The sequence below is a fragment of the Oryzias melastigma genome, linkage group LG15 (assembly GCF_002922805.2).
Source record: "Oryzias melastigma strain HK-1 linkage group LG15, ASM292280v2, whole genome shotgun sequence".
NCBI classification, from domain to species: Eukaryota; Metazoa; Chordata; class Actinopteri; order Beloniformes; family Adrianichthyidae; genus Oryzias; species Oryzias melastigma.
The window spans coordinates 9,266,372-9,285,332 of NC_050526.1; the positions used below are offsets into that span (position 1 = coordinate 9,266,372).

Sequence of the window (18,961 nt, forward strand, 5' to 3'; positions counted from 1 at the left end):
CCCCGTTGTGGCGGATTGGGACGGGCTAACATGAAGGACCAATCAAAATTGATGAGGGTGGTAACTTCAGTCCCGGTGCATTCACTGACTCTGAAAACTGTGATAATTATGGTCAGAAAATACCTGTTTAGTCTGTACCAATCTAGTCTGAAGTTGTCCAAAGACGGGTGTAAAAAGCAGCGTTTAATCACATACAAACTAGGGTTGCCACGATTAGTCGACTATCAAATTAGACGACGACTAATTTAATAGTCGATTAGTCGTTACTGTATATTATTTGGAGTCAGAGTGTAGTAGAGTTGAAAGTTATAATGGCATTATGCTAGCTTTATGGACTATTTCGGCATTTAATAAGGTTTTTAGGCTGTTTTGGAGTTTAGCTAATATTTCAGCTACATGCTAGCTGTTTTGGCTAAGTTGAGCTGTTTTTTTAAGCTGTTTTGGAATTTAGCTAATATATACAACTAAATGTTAGCCGTTTTGGCTAATTTAGATTTTTTTCATTTTTTTAGGCTAATCTGAAGTTTAGCTAATATTTCAACAGTATGCCAGCTATTTTGGCTAATTTAGGCCTTTTTGTTGTTGTTTTTTATTTAACTATTTTGGAGTTTGGCTAATATTTTGGCTACATGCTAGCTGTTTCGGCTAACTTAGGCTTTTTGTTAAGGCTAATCTGGCATTTAACTAATATTTTGGCTGGCTATTAGTTTCAGCATTTTCAGCTATAAATTTCAGCATCTTCAGCTATTGTCACTAACCTCTTCAGTGGTCAAATTCAGCTTACAGCATTCACACTGGCATTATTGCAGATAATGCTAGTGTGAATATATCTAGCTTTTAGTTAGTTTAAAGCTATTGACGGCTAAGATGTCTGTTTTACATCCACTTTTATGCATGAGCCAATTAGTTGAAAAATCAGGGAAAAAAATTGGTGATTATTCGACTACCAAAATAATCGTTCGTGCCAGCACTAGTACAAACCGCATGTCCAAGACGCTGTTCTAGCCCGTTCAAAGAGCATAGGAAACTGCCTTTTCCCATCGTGGAATCTGTTTCATTGAGCTTCAGATTTTAATCTATTTTAATTTATTTATTTTTTTGTGTGCATTTTTCAATTACAAACAAAACATGAACTAACATAGGCTCAAATGTGTAAAAAGCATTGTGCAAGTTCCAAAGAAAAATAGACAGTAAGTTCATAGGGTAGGCAGGATAAAATTAGTCAGGAGTTTTTTGTTTTTTTCCTCCTCTGAATTATTTTGACCTCATTCCAATCTGACCACTTCCAGGTGTGAAAGAAATGGTTCCCAGGTATCTGGAAAAGTGGTTAATGAGCAATTTCTTGAGGATCTTCGGTTTTCAATTTGCATAATTGAAAGCATAACAGTGTTCCATTATTGGAAAGAAGGAGAAAACGGGGGATTTCCATTCTTGTATTCTCAGTCTCCTGGCCACTATCATTCCCAGTTGCAGTGGTCGCTGCATTGTTGCAGGAATTTTCTTAATTGTCTGTGAGCAGCCAAAAATGACAGCTTCTGCTTCAGGCCAGAGAGGTCTTTGGAAAACAAGTCAAATATTTTAGACCAATATCCACATTTTCCTCTTTTTAATAATCTTCAGAGGTTAACAGTTGATGTCAGCTATTAATGGCAATGTTAAAATGGAGTAAAAAAAAAGCACAGAATTTTTTTTTTAAGATCTTTGACTTTGTCTGATAGCTGCTTTGTGGAACTGGAAAAATTGCTGCTTTGATCTGCTTTCAGACACAAAGAGATAAGAGATTCACTTGAGATTCCTTAAAGCTGAAAGAGTTAAAAATGTTATGACTTTGTAGATGTCCACGATTCTTGTTGGAGTAAACCAAACATACAACATAAGTCATTAAAAAATGAAGATATCTAAAAAGCCATCGTTAGATTAGTTAAAAAAGTTGTTGTTAGCAACAGCCCAAATGCTGACACTCAGCCAGCCGCCGCCAGTGTGAAGAGTTTACATCAGAAATAACAGGGGCAGCTGCCATGCCGGGATCTGGTGATATATTTGTGTTCTGGTAGTTTCACAGAGGGTCGGAGACGGCAGAGTGGAAAAGATAAATATTTTCCTTTTTTTAAACTGCTTTGTCTGTATTTAAAAGAGGCAACAAAAAAATGAAACATCCTGTCTGTGAAGTGTGGTTCTTTTATTGTGTGATTGCTTGGTAAGCATTCACACAATAGTGATTCTCCTGCTCCTTACCGTGTGTAAAAACTCAATCACGTTTTTGGTAATTTCAGTAATCTTGGTATCAAAACGTTCAGCTTGTTCAGGACATTACTACTTGTATTTTTGATATTTATAAACTTTTGAAACATTTTGAAATATTGATCAAAATACGCCCCATAGGAAATGAATTTGAAAGTCTTTAAATTTCATGATTTTAAGTAGATAAGTAACAAGCCTTTAAATATATTCATGGGATATGTTTTCATCTTTCAGAGTAATTTAAGCAAAATTGGAGTTTAGCTAATATTTTAGCAAGATGCTAATCTTTGTGGCTAATTTGTTATCTGATGAGGATTTTTCGAGACTAATTTAGAGTTCAGCTTCTATTTTAGCTACATGCTAATGTTTTTGACCAAATTAGTTTACTGAGGAATTTTAAGCTATTTTGGAGTTAAGCTAGCATTTAAGCAACGTGCTAGCTTTTTGGCACATTTGCCATCTACTGAGGTTTTTATGCTAATTTGGAGTTTAGATAATATTTTAGCAACTTGCTAACGTTTTTGGCCAATTTGTTATCTACTGAGATTTTGGTTGGCTAATTTAGAGTTTCCCTTCTGTTTTGGAAACAGGCTAACATTTTTCACTAATGTAGTTTACTGAGGAATTTTAGGCGATTTTGGAGTTTAGCTATATTTAAGCAATGAGATAGCTTTTTTTGGACTAATTTTGAGTTTAGCTCATATTTAAGCAGCACCCTAAATATTTTTGCAAAATTAGCATGTATTTTTAAGTAATTTTACTACAAAATGTTTCCAAAATTAAGGTCAACTTCAGAGCTCTCTCAAAGCTCTTTAACAAAATTTCCAGTCTTTTAACAAATTTAACATTTTGCAAATAGCTTTTGCAATTTCAGCAAATCCCTTCAGCAATTAAAGTAAATTGCATCACCATTTTCAGCAAAAAGCTTCAGCGACTACATTCATCAAAAAGCATTCACAATAATGTTATTGCAGGTAATGCAACTTTTCTAGTTTCCAATTTACATTGAGGGTGAAAGAAGTTTCTTATAAATGTCAGCAGAAAAACTGGAGAATAACCCTAAAACATTACCAAGGGTGTGTCAAAGCTGAACAGCACGACTTTCCAAAGGCCGATGGAGTGAGCTGTCATGTTCTCAAGCTGAACTTTTCAGTGTGGGAACGCTCCTGTATCCAATCCAGCCTGACTTTAAAAGTCTTTCTCTTTCACAAGATAAAGGAGGTCAGGAGGGGGATGCAAAAAATACAAAACAGGTAAAACAACAAGGGGAAAATGAGCGGAGTCACGCATGCTGCTCTGCTATGTTGTCCCAGAGGACTGCTTGCCACAGCAATACTGTGAGGATTACAGCTTTCTGAAGAGCGGCCCCACTCCAGACAAGAAAAAACAACCTGCACATCAAAAGCGCAGATGATAGTGTCCAAGCAATTTCAGACGGAGCATGTGTGACTGCCGTGCATTAGTTTGTGATATCCAATACCCCGAGGCTTGTTTAGAAATCAAATATGAAATAATTTAGGAATTTACACAGTCCCTTTATCAGTCGCCAGGTCGCTTTAAGGTCTTGCTTTCAAAAGCAAATCTTTTTACTTTGAGCCTTAGAGAATATTTTTCCATGTGGTGTTTCTTTTGGATTTTTTTCACATTTAAATTTTCAACAGTTTTAGTTAAACAGAAGTAGACGAAGAAACAGAGCACGTTTGTTTGCATCAGAGATGTGACAAAACAATCAGATTCAAGAAGTACAAAATGAAATATGTTAACCTGAAAGAAAGAAAATAACTCAGCAGGTTCCATCTGTCCATCAGCTGTCAAAAACTTTTTAAAGAGGGTTTTAGTGTCCCATTACTTTACAGTGGGGGGGCAAAAACATGTAGTGGGGGTGAGATGGAAGGTGCTCAAATGAATCTGTCAATAGATCCTGATGAAGACTTCATCAAAAGCGATCACCCTGTAAGTGCCATGGCTGCGTTTCCAAAGACCACAGATTGGAAAACTCAATTGTGTTGTATTGATCTGGCTGGCCATCGGTGAGTGCGGGGCTGACTGGAGCGTCCTGCCGGTGGCCACCACCAATCTTCTTAAATAACGTCTAAATACAGGCTCTACACTTGAGCTCCATCTGCCCAGCTCATGAAGTAGAATGAAATAAATAAGGATGGCTGTAGCTGTGGTGAAGCAATCATCCCATAACCAGGCTGACCTCCAGCTGACATTGACCCAAAATACAAAAAAGACAGGCTTAAGGTGGCTCATCCAGCCACGCATGCTGTCATCTAAAGGCTAACCATGTCAGGAACCAGCACTGATTTCAGAATGCATACCAGTTCAACTGAAGTTAAGCTTAATTGGTGAAAAGACTTGCGAAATAAGACCATTACAATGAGCCTAATCCTAGCTGTGTTTATCACAGTGGAGTCCATCTTTCTGGTCGTGAGACTATCCAGCTATGTATGCATTACCTTTACAAATGACCCTAGCAAAGAAGGGCTAGGGGGAGTCAAGAGGAACCTCCGCCCCAAGAGAGCATCTAGGGATGAGGTCAGCTTACCACAAAACAGAGGCCATCTTTAACACATGCACATGTATCTGCAGTGGAGCAGAAAAGGCTTAAAACATAGGAGGTGGATCACAATATGGAACATGAATCTAATTTTGCAAATACCAGAGCAATAATGTAAAGAGAACAAATAAACTCAGCGTATTCAATTAAAAGCACAAGAATTTAACTTTTAAGAATAACGTGAGAAGACACACGTCATTGCACAGACTTTGCAAAGTGAATGGAGGACCCTCACTATTACAAGGGAGGCTAAATTATGTGTGTATTTTTGGATTTGTTACATCAGCACATACTGCATCTGGATCACTAATCAGACGGTTAGGATACTAACTGGATGCTGAAAATAGCAATAAAAACATCTGTGCAGCGATAGACTTCTGTGGTGATTGGGAACAGTTTTAAAAAAACAAAAACGGTGAGATAATGGTTTTATTTCTCTTCTGAAATGCATTGAATAAATATGTTTTCACCTAGGAGATATTGAACCAACACTTATGTGGACTACTTTATCAACCTTTGTTTATTTATCAGCTATTGTTGGATGAAACAAATGCAGCTAATAGAGACTCTTGGTGCATCAGACTATACAAACAAAAAAGCCAATTATCCATACAAAAAGTCAATTATCTTTGCTATAACTAGCAGGCCTTTGAATGTCTGTGTGCAGCACTCCTCTATAATGGAGGAAGTGGCACAGCGATAACATAGAGAATGTATTGGTTCTACGAGTGGTGGGTACGAGAAATAGAAAAGATCCATGACTGGCTTCAGCCGCTGAGTTGCTGTGAATTCATTACAATAACAAATGGATGAAGAAATCGTCTCAGCGCCAGAATATCTTTGCTTAAGTTTAGGGTTTATTTTCAAACATACAATAAACACACACACAAAAAGACACACAAGAAAGAAATTACAGAAAACATCTTTTATAACACAAACTCAGGACAGGTAAGGAATATTCATTTTTCTATGTAAAAGACAATTAAATAGTCCTAACATTATTTTTGTGGTAGAGAAAAACTTCAATTGGATTACAGCACGAGTCAAAGTCAAGGCCCGGGGGCCAGATCCAGCCCCCCAGATAATTATATCCGGCCCTCCATCATTTCATCATTTTATTTTATTATTATTAATGGCCCAATGTTATCCTGCACGTATTTTTAACTTGTATAATTTTGACAAAATATTATTTTATGGAGAGTGAAATATTTAAAGTTATTTAAAGTTTAGGTTGATTTATTCTGATTTTTTTAGTCATAATTATGTTAAAAAGTTACGGTTTTAAAGTTTAAAAAATTGGCATTGTGCTAGTTTTTTGGACTATTTTGGTATTTACTAAGATTTATTAGGCTATTTTGGAGTTTAGCTAATACTTCAGCTACATGGTAGCTGTTTTGGCTAATTTAGGCTTTTTTTTTATTGTTTTTTAAGACTGTTTTTGGAGTGAGGTTAACATTTACATGCTAACTGTTTTGGCTAACTTAGCTTTTTTTGCTTGTCCTTTTTTTGTTTTTTAGGCTAATTTGGCATTTAGCTAATATTTTAGCTGGCTCTTAGCTTCAGCATCTTCAGCTATCAGCACCAACATCTTCAACAGCCAATTTCCGCTTACATCATTCACACTAACATTATCACAGGTAATGCTATATATCTAGTTCATAAATATGTTAAAAATTAGCGGTTTTAAAGTTTTTAAAATGTAGTTTTAAAGTGTTCAATAAATGTTTATCCTGTTCGGGCCGCAACCTCAGGTGTGTTTTGGATTTTGGCCCCTTGTGCGATTGCGTTTGACCCCCCTGGTTTAAAGTGATCACTCATCGTCTGCTAATACACTTAAGTTTCTGCTGCTTTTGTGGTTCATTACAGGCATTATCTCAGGTTAAAACCATAGATCCCAAATCAATTAAAAGGTTAAGATTATTGTGGCATTTCCGAGTAAACATCAGCAACATTATGCAGGCAGTACTTAAACCTTTACAGAGAAACATTCAGCTGTCTGTGCACCACCAACATGCAGAACTAAGCTTATACACTGTGGGAAAGCTTCACTAATATTGGACAAAATCAAGTTGCATCTGCTGCGAAGTGCAACAGAAGTGGGGAGAAGAGATGCCAAATATGAGGGAGGGTTGGGAGCCCCCTCTCTGACCGACGCAGCGGCCCAAAACCAAACACTGATGGTTATTGATCTGGACCTCGCTGGCTGCTAAATTTAAGAGTCAGGGTCCTTGATTGCATTGCCAAAGCTCCTGGTGCTGAGGAGAGAGACAACACTTTAACAAGACCAGCGCTGCTAAATGAAATCCATGGAGGATTCTGCTGCACATCAACTGAACAAAGTCTTGCACAGCAGCATTTTTATCCATCTGTCAGGAGGAATTTCTGATAAATGTCAGCTCACCTTAGCCCCTGTTCCCCACCCTAATTTCATTCATTCTTCTTTTCTGCTCCTGGTCCCTGTATTCTTCTGAATGGAATTGACACTTGTAGAAGGGGCAATTAGGACGGAACAATGCTATGGAGCTCCATATGGTCATTTCATGGAGCCACACTGGTATTTTATAGACGCCTGGAACAATGCCACAGCGCAACCTAAACAGGCAATTTGAAAAGCCCAGGAGAAATTAAAACTTTTCCAAATGCTTGCAAGGACTGCTGTATTAGCCGCTACAGCAAGGCTTTTTCTGACAGACCTCATAGTTTGCATTTATATTTACCCAAGGCTTCATGCCGTGTTTTAGAGAGAAAAAATATCAAGCACAAGGAACTGCAAGAACCTACAGGTTCCTAAAAACCAATAAATCACTGCATTTGTCCAAAGACCAAACCTTATTTACAAATCCTCTTTGACTCAACCCATCTGTAAACAAAAAACGCTTTTAGAAACAGCTAAAGTTTTTAAAATGAGAGTCATGACAAATAATGTATTTAAAGGTTTTATTGCTAGATAACTTAAATATATTGCGTGTTTAAGATCATTTTCTATTAGAAAAAAAAATCATACTATGAGCAGCAGTACATAAGTAGAAGGGGGCAGCCCTGGGCAAAATGATTGATTATGTTAAACTTTTGATCTATTTTATTTTATTTTTTTATCTTTACCTTTTTTCTAATGTTAGTGGTGCGTAAAGCTGTTAAAAAAAATATATGGCCAAATCATTGCAATTTGGTGCCCCTTACAGCAGATGGCAGCCACCTAGGTCGACTATGCCCGGGCCGGCCCTACACGGAGGTGACCGCACAAAATATCAAGGTTGTGGACGGCCCGTCAACCCTGTAGAGCGCATGTGTCAAAGTCAAGGCCCGGGGTCATTCTTTGCGACCCTCCAGATCATTTTATTTTATTGTTATTAATGGCCCGATGTTATCTTGAGCTCATTTCTAACTTGTATGATTTTGACAAACTATATTTTCATGAAGAGTAAAATATAGAAAGTTATTTAGTTAATTTATTCTGGAATAATATTTCTGACTTTTTTATTTTTCATATTTATGGTAAAAAATTACAGTTTTAAATTTTTAAAAAGTTGCCATTCTGCTAGCTTTTTGGAATAATATGGCATCAAGTACGTTTTTTAGGGCTATTTTGGAGTTTAGCTAATATTTCAGCTACATGCTAGCTGTTTTTGCTAACCACATTGTTTTTTTTTTTTTTTTTTTAGTTTTTCAGGCTAACCAAGCCTTTAGCAAATATTTTACCTGGCTATGAGCTTCAGTGATTTCAGCTATTAGTTTCAGCATCTTCAGCTATCAGCACTAGCATCTTCAATGGCCAAATTCAGCTTACAGCATTCACACTAGCATTAAAACAGGTATAATGCTATAATGCTATGTTCAAAATTATGTAAAAAAATGTACGGTTTTAAAGTTTTCAAAATGTAGTTTTAGTGTGTTCAATGAATTGTTATCCTGTTCGACCCCCAACATAAGGTTTATTTTGGTCCCCTGTGCGATTGAGTTTGACACTCCTGATCTACAGCAAAGCAGTTCAGGCACATTTTTTTCATTTTTAAAAATCCAGCAGACTGCACAATGTCTTGCGAGTGCTGTTCACAAGATAAGTACGGGCTCCTTGCAGCCTTCATGCATGCCTGACTGTTAGAAATTAGGAAATTAGACAATCAGACTGTAATTTGTGTGGATGCACTATAGGCACTTATGTATCACTTGCAGTCGTGCACACCCCGTGCATGGAGCATTTTTGCACATGTTCAGCAGGGGCCAGTATGCACACCTTACTAACAACTAGAGAGTGGCATAACAGCAACAATAGCAGCATCGCCGTCTTACGTCATAAGAGCGTCCGACTTAATTTACGATTATGAATATTTTACAATATACTTACAACACACACAACAATAGTGTGTGTGTAATACATCCCTTGTGGTGGCTGCACGACAAAGCTAAAGCTGGTACAGTATGTTGTTCAAAGCAACTTGTTAAAAGAGATGTAGGCGTGTTTCATAAACAACAAAAAAGCACTGATATTTTAAAACTGCAAAACTGGAATCTTGTTTTGCAAGAAAATCATCAAGCTTCAAAAAAGTTAAATTTCTGTGTCACTAAAACTGAAATAAAAGACCAGTTGGGCAATAAAACACTGGTTTAGATGCAAGCTTTGAATCCTCAAAAGTCATAGCGAAAAATCAGGTGCACTGAAGAAAATAAAATAAGCAAAAACATGATTTCATGAGTAAACTTTGTCTGGCCATTGTACGTCAGCCGCTTGGATGCTCTGCACCTGTTATCCTGACCCAAAATGTATTTTCAATGCTGCATGCTTTGCACAGAGAGCACATTATTCCAAAGGGAAGCTGGCAAGGCCCCAATACCCAGTTAATGTGTTTTGCAGGCTGCTGTTCTACTGTGATGAATGGCCATCAGCCTCAGTGTACTTGTTTTCTTCGTGAATCAAACTTGAATGTCCGGGTCATGTTGTTTAGGAATGTTATCGCAGAGTAAAGGACTTTAATTCAAGAGGATCTTTCACTTACTAGTTAACTTGCACTTCAGATATAGCTGCAATGTTTCAAACAAAAATAATTCTCTGCTCAGCATGCCTCCAATAATCCCTTAAACCTTGAAATATAACCCCAATAATTCCCTTTCATCTTCTGTCAGAGTGTGTTTACATTGTCACAATGACCACTCCTTTACAAACAACAGGCTTGTATTATCACCTCTATTTGCAGAAAAACAAACAAGGGACACCATTTCTATCTATCTCTTAAAAAACAACCCTTCTTGATGTCAGCTGGATTTGGCTTTGATGTTGGGGGGAGGGGGGGATCTACAATTCCACACATTCAAACAGTAAGTACCCACTGGCTCCAAAAAGCCAAAATTCCATAGATTTCAATAGAGAAATGAGCATCTACAGTCATTCTATTGGTCAGAATAACCATTCTTGCTCTGATGCTTTGTTTTAACATAATCCTTTCTGTGGTGTTAGTTATTCAAGTTGTAAACTGACCAGTCAGATGCCTCAATAAAAGTAGGTGGTCTTACGTTGAATGTTCATATGGTAGGTTTGTTGACTTCCAAGAAGCTCACTACTGATTGGTGAGAGTGGTTGCCATAGAAATGATGACTCATACCAACTTGGACCAATCGCTGCCTACTGATGTTGTCTAGCTCCTATATGGCGGCGTTCGTGCAGCGGAAAAATGGCGACTGATTTCATTTGGTTGGAGCCAGAAGTAAACCATTTTCTATGGATGACGTCACACTCACTCACTTCAGTTCTCATAAACTGTCAGTTTTTAACTATGTATTGATATCTATAAAGTGAGACCTAGAAGTATGTTGCGTTGTGAGGCTGCCACAGTTATTTTAATAGTCGAATAATCACCAATTATTTTCACTGATTTGTCGACTAATCGCCTCATATGCAAAGTGGATGTAAAGCACACATCTTAACCATCATTAGCTTTAAACTAACTAAAGATAAAGACAATGAAGATGATAGTCTATTAAACTTTTAATGAATCATGTAGCCTCTGACCTTCATTGGTTTCTAGTATTAAAACAAGTTCAAATCAAATGAGAGAAACAAGGAATATACTTTCCATCAAACTCCTTTTGACAGGTGACCTCTGACCCTACACCATCCATCAAACACGTTTTGCCCCTCAAGATGACGTAACGATTTAATATCAATTTTATATATAAAGGGTACATAGGGTCAAAGGTCACAGTGTTTTTCCAAAGGTGGAAAGTATATTCCTGATCTGTCTAAGGAGGTCAGCATCTGAAGCAAGGAACTATTTTTCACTAAAGATAAAGTTAAGTTCTGGTCTCACTGACTCGAATATTTTTTAAAAAGTGCATTTTTTGGTGCTTAACAGTTCACAACTTTGTTCTACTTTACTACACTCTGACTCCGTATAATATAAAGTAACGACTCATCAACTATTAAATTAGTCTTCGACTATTTTAATAGTCGATTAGTTGTCGATGAATCTACTAAGTGTTGCAACCCTAGTTAACGTACTTATAAAAATATAAAAAACTGCATTGGCATTTGAGTGGCAAATTTCAAAATAAATTAAGATTTCCTTTTTACAGCCGAAAATCTGTGAGATGTAGAAAAAGGCTGCAGATGTGCAGCCAGTGCCACACAGGGAAAACTGAACTACAACCCGCTCTGTGTGTGTGCGTTTGTGTGTGTTCGTATTTGCCCTTATTGGTTTCACCTGCTGCACTCCTTCAGCTCTGCACTAATAGCATTCCCGTGGGTGCAGGAGGGATTGCAGGAACCATGCACTGTATATGCCCAGTCCACTTCATCCACACAAGACACAATTTAGTTCCAACACGAGTACACCCCGCAGAGAATTATGAGCAAGTCTGCTCACACCACACAGGGTTATTTTACTGCTCAATGCTGCTCCCGTTTAGAAAAATGCCACTTAAGAAAACAGAATACAAACAGATAAAGGTAGAAACATGTTGGGAAAACTCAAAGAAAGAATTATTTTCATCTTTGGCTATTTAAACAAAAATTGTAGATCTAATTTGCCACATTGTGAAAATCAGAATCCTTGTAGCTATTCATTAGGTTACACCGCAGTTCAACAGATTAGCAACTACTAATCTACAATTACGGTAATAGCTTTTTTCATTTTTAGGATGAATGTGGTATACACGTTCATGTTGTTTCACTGCTAATACCTGCTTTAAGATATTTTCTATTACTACTAACAATTATAATTGAATAAAATATTTCCATAGTTTTGTTTTTAATCTTTTTTTATCTTCTTAGGATAAAAAAGTAATATAATTCTTAATATAGCTATAAAAGCTCTAAAAAAGTCTCAACCACCTTAAACAGAAAGCTCTCAAATACATAAATAAATGCATATGAAGTCAGGTGACATCAGTTTACATCTGCTGTTTTTTGGGTATTGGTACAGCCCAACCTTGTTCTCTTGAAAAAAATTGGGTCAGGAAAAGAAAATATATATACATTTATATATGTATGCATCAATTCCTGTTCTATTTTGCTTTATCTTAACGCTTATTTCAAAGAATTGAAGGCTGCAGAATGGGGCAGGAAATCAGGATTCAGAGGCGTTCCTGGTCATCCATTTCATCCCGGGGAGCTCTCTGATCGCAAACCATCCACAGCAAAGCTCATCAGTATTAATAGGCTGACATCACTGTATTTAGATGGGGTGCCCACTTTATACTCACCCAGCATTGACAGCAAATCCTCTGTGTATGTTTAATAAATCACAGCAGTTAGGTGGGATGGCTTAGTCTCAAGTCACTTAATGACTATATTATGAGCCACTGCATTAAGAGGGATTAATACTAATCTAGGCTGTTTCAGTTTACCCTGGGCTGGAGAGGTGGGTGGTTTGGGGAAAACAACAGAGCAATGGGTGTTTCCCAGCAGGCAGCTGGTCAGTCTCTTACCAAACAGCAGCACTCACTGGACTGTGCATACTGATCAACGAGGATCCAACTCTAAGATGCTTCTAAACCAGTCAAGTACACACACTGAGAGGCCTGCGGTCAAAGGAGACCATTTGTCCTGACGTAAAACCCATTTTTCTCTCCCATCAATAGATTCATAACTTTCTGTACTAAAACAGTGCATGAAAACACTGTGGAAGCATGAAAGAAAGGCTCTCCATTTCAGTCTAACAGTTAATACATTATGAATGTAATTCAGCAAAAGTACAACAGCTCAGAAAAATGAACTAATGCATTATTGATAAGGAACAAGACTTTCACTTTCATAAATTTGTTTACAGCATTTTAGAGGAACTCCAGACGCTTTTTTCAGTCTCTTGATTTCAATCCTATTCTTTCAACTGAACATTTTTAAACACACTTTATTTTTTTATTTAACTCTAAACTTAGCAATAATCTTAATTTGGTTTGAGCACGTAAGACAACTGACTACAGAATCAGCTGTTTTGTGAAAAAGAACACTACAGTTTAAATGATTAAAATGGAATATCTGCTGTAGTCACACTACTTTTTCTTGCAGTCAACTTTACAGGGATTTGTAAGCTTAGCACAAACACTTTCTCAGAAAGCAACAGGTCGTAGTCACTATGGCAACGCATGGTGACTTAGAGCAACAGAGGCTTCCAGAGGACAATTCCAGGCCTCGACTCCACACAGGCTCCGCAGCGGGGAAACATTAAAGATATCAGGTTTATCCCCACAGGGCCACTGAAATGCCCTGCTCAGAGAGGACAGAGATGGTCCAGGCTGGCTTAGCAACTGAGGCGACAACTGTCATAAATGACTCCCCTGTGAGCTTGCATGTCAGCCATGCCTCCATCCTGGAGCGATGAGGCTAGTGGAGAGGCGGCAGTCACACAGGACTCCATTCCTTCAAATTAGAAATATATTAGCATAAAAAGCAGCGTCTCTTGCCAGTATAGCCCAAATAAAAACATCCTGACTACTGTTTCCATTTGTTAGAAATGATCTGTTTCCTTGTTTTTTACTTCAGCTTGAGGCAGAGTAGAGTGTCTGACCGGAGAGAAAAATGAGCTACTTCACTCCTGTTCACATGGCGATTCACTTCCACTCACATAGAAAGTGCACTTCCCCGGGGCTTGCTCGTTGTCATAAAGCATCTCTCAGCACATCATTTAACTAAACTTGAGAGGGAAAAGGGGACAAAAGGAAACACAAACAAAACTAACTTCAGTTTGTTGTAGCGTCATACTGTGGCTGTTTTCCAGAACTGCAGTAATTCTACACCACTCCTCAGAAGAGATTGCAGGGCCATTGTGGGGGGGTGAGTGAATGGGAAGTGGTCAAGGGACAGTACTATCCTAAAAAAAAATCTATTCAAAGGGACACAAGAGTACAGAGGAATAAACTTGGTTTTCTGTCTTATTCAACGTGCAGCTGAATGTGTACAGCAGCTGCAGTGCATATACAAGAGCTGTAAACTCCAAAACTTCAGACTAGAGCAGCTTCAAATATTACAGTGAAAACAGATCTAGTGCAATGAAACAGAAGGTTTACACTTTGATTCAATGTCACAAGGATTAACAAAACCCTAAATTCAAGAGGTTTTACTCCCTGTTCAGGAAAAAGAGAAAGGCTTCTAGTGTATCTCAAATAGTAAATAGCTTTGGGTAAACTCTTCTAAAAATAGAAACTAAATTAAACACTAGTAATGGCTGATGAAACGTATTTCATAATCCGTAAATATTCTTGTGTCCTACGAAGTTTCCAATATAAATTCTTTGCTATCAAGTCAGTTCCTGCAGTGCAGCGCGTCTCCCTCACACCAGTCCTGTTCTGCACACGCAAGGCTGCGCCTATCCAATCCGACTGGCATCATGACCATGGAATGCTGAAGTCCACATTTTTCCCATTCAGCAAGGAAAAACGGCCTTTCAAAGCCAATCAGCTAGAAATGTTGCTTTGTTTTTATTTTCGACTGAACTTCCTGGAACCTATTATGGAGCTGTCAGGGATGTATATTTAGCTATGGAAACACAGGGCCTCCTCGCCCCCTTGCGCCACTGGTCATGTCACCTCTGATAAACAGAAAAACAATTGGTTATCGCTTTTGTCACCTTAAAAGAAAACGGCGTGGCGAATCTCTGCCGTGAGTGACAGATACACGTTCATAGTTGAAATGAAGATTCTGTGAAAGAACGAGAGTTGTCAATTTTGAAGAATAAGACCTGTTTTTATCAATTAATTACTGTGATTAAAGACAACTACAGTACAACAGCACTGTTTTCATCCAAAATACTTTTTAACAAATCCAATAAAATTACCCGGATCCGGCCCTCCAGGTAATTCTATCCGGCCCTCCAGATAATTTTATTTTATTGTTATTAATGGCCCGATGTTATCTTGTGCTTATTTCCAACGTGTATAATTTTAAAAATATATATTTATATGGAGACTAAAATATTTAAAGTTATTTAAGGTTTAACTTGATTTATTCTGGAATTATATTCCTGCATTTTTATTATTCATAATTATGTTAAAAAGTTACAGTTTTAAAGTTATAAAAATTGGCATTCTGCTAGCTGTTTGGACTATTTTGGCATTTACAAAGATTTTTAGGCAATTTTTGAGTTTAGCTAACATTTCAGCTACATGCTAGCTGTTTTGTACGGAAGCCGAAAACGGCCTGCCTTACTTTTTTTTTTTTTGATCGTTTTCTCGTGATAACGAGATAATATGTCGTTATCACGAGAAAACAAATTCGTTTTCTCGTGATAACGAGATAATTAATAATGAAGAAGGAAGAGTCCCACACTCCCTTTCCGCACGGAGAAGCAAAAACTTCAGCTTTAAGTCTATTTAATTTGTGGTTAACAAGAAAAACAGAAGAAGGACACTCCAGAAAAGTTGTTTTTAGTCAATTTTCTTTTATTATTTTATTAGTGGGTCTACACTCCTCAAACGCCTTCAATCCGTCTTATCCACCAGCCCTCATCCCTTATTTCCCACAGATCACAGCGCAGACAAGAATCTCCGCATGATGTGTTCAATGAACTCCGGACATTAGCAGACCAAAAGAGCCACTCAGCCCAACTCAATCCGCTACTATGGTTTTGTCATTTTTATGTAACCTCGGGGAAACAAAGCAGTTTTTCAGAAAAAAATTCGACACCACTTAATTAATTGATTATATATGGATCATTGCTGATATTCAACGTTCTCTCTGATAAACTGCTTTGTTTTGCTGCTTATGTCCGGATCTCAGTGAACGCACCATGCAGACAAGCTCTGCAGCTCACTGTCTATCGATGTTTGTTCAGAGTTTTGGGGGAATCTAAGGGAATCGGGTGAAGTCTCCGTGTCTCTGAGAGATGGAGGGAGACGCTTCATTCTCCGTTCTTGATTATCTCGTTATAACGAGAAAACAAACTTTGTTTTCTCGTGATAACGACATATTATTTCGTTATCACGAGAAAACGATCCAAAAAAAAAAAAAAAAAGTAAGGCAGGCCGTTTTCGGCTTCCGTAGTTTTGGGTAAATCTAAGATTTTTTTAGCTCCTTAGGCTGTTTTGGAGTTATAATAATAATATTAATATTTATACGCTAGCTGTTTTAGCTAATTTTGCCTTTTTTTCAGTTTTTTAGGCAATTTTGAAGTTTGGCTATTTTTTTAGCTTCATGCTAGCGGTTTTGGCTAACCTAAGTTTTTTTTTTTTTTCTTTTAAGGCTAATTTGGCTTTTAGCTAATATTTTAGCTGACTATCAGCTTCAGTGCGTTCAGCTATCAGCTTCAGTGCGTTCAGCTATCAGCTTCAGCATTTTCAGCTATCAGTTTCAGCGTTTTCAGCTATCAGCTTCAGCATTTTCAGCTATTAGCACCAGCATTTTTAGCCATCAATTTCAGCTATTCATCTATCGGCACCAATATCTTCAGGGGCCAAGAGGTTTACATCCATAAAAACATGTCAAACACAGGATAACTACATTTTTATTTTTTTTAGATTAGAAATTGTTTATTTTTTAAATTGTAAATGGTTTACTCCCATCTTATTTGTGCGTAAATTCACAATTGTGTGTGGATCAGGGAATTGGTACAAACTTTTTAAAAGATTTGTTTGTGTGATTAGTTTCAAGTTGCTGTAATTTTAGGTTGTGCAAGTGTAAATTATATTTTGTGGGGGTTTTTTTGTAATTTTTGTACATTTAAAAATATTGCACACAGTTATAAAGAAAATGCATTGTATGAGTTACAAATAAAGAGCTATGCACACACAAATCCAATGGAACTTTCCATAGTTTACAACTTCATTTTAGGATTTTTCAAAATGTTAAGGTTTCACAAAGCTAAAAATCTTCCCCAAAGTCTGAAAGGTCTACTGTGTATGACCACACATTGTGAAGCCTTCAAACAGGAAGGGAAAAGGGAGGAGAAGGGTTACTTTCACGCCAACAGTCCCACCCACAACTCAGAGGTGAATTTCTAATGAACTCTGTTGCTCTACAGAAACTATGTCCTAAAAAACAACAGTTTTTTTTATTTTGTATTTAATTTAGCCTTAAAATGGCATAATCATAGCTAAAAGACCACAGGGAACACCTTGACAATAGATCAAGATAATCGGATTGTGACTTTAAACAAAAGTGTATTCATTGAAATTTAGCCTTGAATTTAAACAGGTAAAATTTGCAATTGTTCGTTTTTTACATGAGGATTTCTTTACCAAATAACAGACATAAAGCACATATGTGTTTTGCATGTTTACATTACCATGTAATAATCAAGAAACAATGAATGCCAATCTGATTACTCTGAGGATTACTCTGAGGTGGCATCTGAGGTGGCATCAAGCCACATAAAAGCGAGGGTAGAAATATGAAGAGTCATTTATCATCAATATAAGTTCAGCAAAAATACACTTAGCTTTTTAGAACTCACTCAAATTTAAGAAAAATATATCAGTTTCATTTTCAAAAGATTTCTTAGTACAGCAAATATTAAAATCCATCCATCCATCCATCCATCCATCTTCCTCCGCTTCATCCGGGACCGGGTTAAAATCCAAAATATTTTTTTTCTTTACGTTCACACAAAATTAACCAGTTTGTTTATATTTGATATATATATGACCTGCATCCAAGCGGTCAAGAAAATGAATGAATGAATGAATGACCTGCATTGTTTATGTTAATCTAAAATAAATTTATAGTTTGAACAAAAACGATTTTCTTTTTTGTTTTCAAAAAGCACATAAAGTTTAGTACCAACCCAGACCAACAAAAACACTGGAGGAGTGTACTTCAACAATAACACTGATCTCCAGCAGTGCACAAGTTCATTTTCCCTTAACCTTTGGAGTCTGACCCTTATACCCCCCATCCCACCCCCCTCACACACACATACAGATCAGCTCCACCTCCCATCTACTCCACCAGACCCAAACCGACTCTCCCCCTCATCCTCTGCAGACCGCAGGGCTTTCGTAGTCATAAATTCAGTTACATTTCAACACTCACGACATGCCCAGCCCATACCAGCTGAGCAGGCATTTTTACAATTTAAAACCAACATAGACATATCTGCATAGTTGAAATGACCATGGCTGCCCAGGACAGGCAGGCGCTGCTCAGGAACAGCAGGGTCCTTTCTTTGACACGATGAATTATTAACTGAAATAGACAGAACCTCCCTGAGGCATTATCACAGCAGGTGTATTGTGTAATTATCCTATATTCATTTAATCAGTAAAACTAACATATTTGAATTCTTTTTAATAATGAAAGTGTTTTTATTTGTGGTTTTTATGCAATTAGCAGTGATGCACTATGACCTATTGGAAAGCTTTCTTATAAATAAACTCTACCGACTTCTTTCTCCAGCTGTAAATGTTGGAGATACTTGTTGGTTTTCCACATTGACCTCTCCATAAATAAGGGTGTCCAAAATTTTTGCAAAAAGGCCCAGACCTGGCAGAGTCAGTCAGACGGGTCTACCAATTTAAGAAGCTATTTTTTTTATGGGGTGACCAATAGAAAGCTTAGGTTGTAACAGTGAACCTGGCTGTTTAAGGTGTACAAAAAAAACATCTCCATGACTGAAAGTATCCCTGTAGTTCAACAACAGGCATACATTAAAGGGCCTATTTCATGCAAAATCAAATTTTTGCTTTTAACTGTATCATGATATTAATTCCTCCCAAAACAACTGCAAATTAATA

The 18,961-nt window shown here is 37.3% G+C and overlaps 1 protein-coding gene across 5 annotated transcripts in view; it reads right to left on the reverse strand.

The window, feature by feature from the left end:
• gbf1 (golgi brefeldin A resistant guanine nucleotide exchange factor 1) overlaps positions 1-18,961 on the reverse strand; it is a 91,787-nt gene that overhangs the window by 47,429 nt on the left and 25,397 nt on the right. The gene's annotated exons all lie outside the window — the stretch shown is intronic.